This window comes from Pteropus vampyrus, unplaced genomic scaffold (assembly GCF_000151845.1).
Source record: "Pteropus vampyrus isolate Shadow unplaced genomic scaffold, Pvam_2.0 Scaffold209, whole genome shotgun sequence".
Classification (NCBI taxonomy): domain Eukaryota; kingdom Metazoa; phylum Chordata; class Mammalia; order Chiroptera; family Pteropodidae; genus Pteropus; species Pteropus vampyrus.
The window spans coordinates 919,728-924,263 of NW_011888990.1; the positions used below are offsets into that span (position 1 = coordinate 919,728).

A 4,536-nucleotide genomic window follows, 5' to 3' on the forward strand; every position below is an offset into this window, starting at 1 on the left:
GACAACACGGATGGACCTGGAGGGCGTCATGCTGAGCGAGATAAGACGGAGAAAGACAAATACGGCACGATCTCACTTATCCGTGAGACCCTGCTGCTCCTTTCTATCGACCGTAGAGACGTCACCTCCTAATTCGAATATTCGCTGAAGTCGTGATGCTTGATACAGAGTCTCTAGTAGTTATCTATTTTTCATCGGAGCCTGTCTTGTCCACTCAGCAGGTGTTTTGCGTTTAGCCTCGCAATAACCCAGTGACACGATTAGGAAGGGCTGGCTCATTGACTGCTTTCGGGTTGACTTTGATGTGATTTATTTTCAGATGTATGTGTTCCTGGTAGACCCTGAAGTAAACTCAACGCGAAGGACTCAGATGGGGTCGGAGCTGAGCAGAAGGAGCCGCCTAACCCAGCGAGCATGGCGAGTCCATCCCCAGAAGGGCAGAAACAGATTTGATTGACTCTTTGTAGCACACATCATAGTGTATCTTCGAGCGTGAACAAGGGTCGGAATGGGTGGTTCAAAGAACCATTTAATCGTTGAGATTCTTGGAGAAAGGTGAAATTCTCCTTATTTTAAAAAGTAGACACATTTGGTTGGCTGGTAAAATGATTTAAAGAAATGAAGCTCAAAACCTCTGGGCTGGTTATGAACACGCCAGCCAGTTGTAGGGCCTGCTGCTCCCTGATAATTCAAGCCTGTCTTATTTACCTACTTACGTCCCCTGCTAAGCCATTCTATGTATACGTGCTTTTGTTCCTTCTTGGAGAGGTTTTCAGAGATCTGTAAACCATTTGCGGTAAAATCGAGAGCAAGATACTTCATCTGTTCTGTTTACTGCTGTAGCTCAAGGATGGAAAAATTGCCTGGCACGTGGCAGGTCTTCAAAAGTCTTTAGAGAATCGATATAATACTTCTTTTCCATTAGTAATCTTTGGAAAAAGACTATTCCAAATTTCTTTTTTAACAATGACCATAATGTGTTTTCTCACAAAAATGACCCCACTCAGCCATGAAAAAACATTTTAAAATGAAAGTTGCATCTTTCTTACTCGGTTCAGTATTTAGTTAAGGTATTCTAATGAAACCTCCTACTTATTCTAAATGGTTTCAGAGACCTGAACTCAGAAATTTCACTCCAGTCTGTGGCCATGCCGCCCTGAACAAGCCCGGTCCCATCTGATCTCGGAAGCTAAGCAGGGTCGGACCTGGTTAGTACTTGGATAGGAGACCACCTAGGAAGACCAGGTGCTGTAGGTGTAAAAAAAAAAAAAAATAGGGGCTCGTAAGCTGACAAGGTCCTTGCAATCTGTGAGGTCAACCAAGGTTGCCTCATCTAAAAGAAAAAAAGGAAAAGAAATTTCACTCCGATTCCCAAGCATATTGACACCTGAATAGCGAGGGTAAAGCTTGAACGAAATGGTAATGATGGAACCGACTTTAAAAGTCATCGCATTTCATTGAGTGGCTAAAATTACTGGACTACGACAACTGCCTGTTAGCTAAGAACGTGTTCTTGGGACACTGTTTTAAATAGATCGTGTCAGTGTGAGCCCCAGTCAGGCATCTTTGGGAAAGTTTTCCTGAACGTTTCTGGGTGAGCATTTTGCAAAGGCCTCATGGGACTACTGGTGGGTGATATCTGTAAATATGTAAAGAAGCAATCATGTCGTTTTGCACTTTGCCAGTCTGAGCTCTGGGTCAAGACTGCCTGTGGCTGAACGTCAGCTTCACGGTTTACTGACACGTGTGACTCTGACAATTAACTATTCTGTGTCTGTTTCTCCATCTATACGACAAGGTTAATGATAGTCTCCATCTCGTAGTTAGCTTGAGAATTAAATGAGTTAATTCACCGAAAGAACGTAGAATAGTGCTTAATACACAGTAAGTATCCAGAGAACATTCTCCATTATTATATAATAGACTTAAGAAATGGAAGCATATGGTTTGCTGACATCAGTTTACAGAGATGCTTTAAACACATTTTAACATGCGTCGACACATCTTGCTACCAATACGAACTACTCCTAAAATACGCTTCTGGGAACCTCGACTCAGCACGGCAAGGTGACACAGATTTCTAGTCACTCAGCGAGCGTCGATGGAACACGGGAGATGGGGGCCGATTCAAATTTGCTCTTCCAAAGAACTGAAAGCCGTCTCATCGCCCAAGTCAGGAAATCAGTCTGTCATTTAAGTCAAAATGTCAATCTTTGTTCAAGAACTACTACTATGTACAGATTATGGTACAACTTGATTAGTTTTCAAAATATAAAATGTATTTATAATCGGTTCTCAAATAGTTTTTCTAATTTAAATTGTTTCAAAACTGAACTAAAAATGATTTAATTACTTTCACAAAAAAATACTTACAGAATGTAAATGACCAATGAAGCATATCAGAGAGAGAGAGAGAGAGAGAGAGGGGGGGGGAGAGAGAGAGAGAGAGAGAGAAAGAGAGAGGAGAGAGAGAGAGAGAGAGAAAGGGTGATTTTAAATGATAAACTATTTGGAAGTCAGAATATTTGTGGAAGATTCTTTGTCTCTCTTATTCAGTCATTCATCAGCAATAACACAACTTATATTTGAAGCACTTCCAAATAGAAAAATTCTTCATAGCCAAAGATAAACCATAAAAAGAATAACTACTTGTCAAAATGTCTCTAGTCTTCTTTTAAATATAGTATCTTTTTCAACGAAATTACCTGTCTTTTTAACTACATATGTCTAGATCAAGAAATTACCTCTCCTAGAAAGTTTTATAGTTTTAGAAGCAACAACATTTGAGAAAGAGTAAATCTGCCTAAAACCGAATAATAAATTTGATTAAAAAGGAACTGACTGAAAACCTCTGATTTCTCACAATGCAGCCAAGGATAAGCCTGAAACCTCTCTCTCTATCAGATTTGAGTATTTCCACTCACATTTACAAATATCCACTGCAACAATGTCATTTTGAAAAATTTTAGGCTCTTGAAATCACTGAAAATTGGTACTCATTGTCTAAGAGAAAGCTGACATCTGTCTTTACTGCTAACAAATACAAAATATCAGATTCTCAGCTCCAGGAGGACGGGAGGATAAAGATATATGATGTTCCAAGATAAAACAGAAAAATAACCCTCCTTTAGTAATATGAAAAAATGGTATATGCATTATATCATCTCTTATATTACATATATTATGTGTGATTTTTTTTAGTTTTTAGAATTTAAGTATCTGCGGTATATACGGATCTTTTAAAGGCAATCTAGTTTATATTGGTCATTACAAATGGAAATCTTTTTGGAAGAAACTCAGAAATGTAACCTAGCATTATTTATAATGTGACCTGTATTTTGGAGCATTGTGATTAGCCGGTTTAGAAGTGGTGGGGACATTTTAGAATAAAATAGTAATAATGTCAATAGTTTAGTTAAATATTGATATAGTCCCAGGTACAATAACTTATTAAGTATCGTTATCAAAATCAGAGCAGAGACTCCATTCCATTTACTGACAGTAAATTATCTTTTCTAATCACTTTTGACATTCACAAAGTCTACAAATATTTTCCTAAATCTTTAGTAGTATCAAAAATTTTAACGTCTATGAATCAATGGTGGTTATAGTTTTCAGGTTTTAATTGACAATATAAATTCTCATATATGATATCTATTCATTGACTAAACTCTAAATATAAAACTTTAAGTGACTTCTTAAAATTAACCAATGAATTTGGAATAAAATAAAAAGACTTATAAAATATTTTTTATTTACATTTCACGTTTAAAATTATTAAAGTGAAAAATAAAAACTACTTTATTGTAGCCTTCATATAATGTCCAAGCTTCTTTGCTTTTTTAATTGTTTTTTTCCCAGCTTTATTGAAATGTAATTGATGTATAATATTGTGTCCGTTTAAGGTGTACAATACGTTAATTTGATAACCAATATTGCAAATCGATAACCACCGTAGGGTTAGCTAATACCTTGATCATGTCCCGTGATCACCATTACGTTTCTGTGATGAGAACATTTCAGATCTATTCTCGAACAACTTTCGAGCATATAGTACATTATCGTTCATAATAGTCACCACGTTGTCCATTGGTCCCCAGAACTTGTCCTCTAAATATAGATGCGATCCACACAATACGAGGTCTTTTGTGACGACCTTCTTTCATTTAGCATATTGTTTTCAAGTTTCATCCACGCCGTAGTATACGGGTCTTGCATTCCTATTTTCCAGTGGCCGACTAACATCATGCGGATGTGCCAGTTTAATTTGCCCCCTCGTGAGCTGATAAACGTTGGAGTCGCTCCTCCTTCTTTATGACATGAATAGCGCCGCTATAAAAATTCATTTACTCCTGTCCGTGCTGACGTGCGTCTCGAGCTCACGCGGGCATTTCTCTAGGAGGGAATGCCGGGTCATTTGGGAACTCTGTGGTTCGTGTTTTAAGGAAATCCCAAGTATTCTTCAGAATGCCTGCTCCATTCCACATTCTGGCCAACAATACACGAGGGTTCCAGTTTCTCCACGGCCTCACCTGA

At 38.0% G+C, this 4,536-nt stretch overlaps 1 pseudogene; it reads left to right on the top strand.

Moving 5' to 3' along the window:
- Nucleotides 1–1,138: 1,138 nt before the first annotated feature.
- On the top strand, nt 1,139–1,257 carry LOC111747089 (annotated as a pseudogene).
- Nucleotides 1,258–4,536: the final 3,279 nt, after the last annotated feature.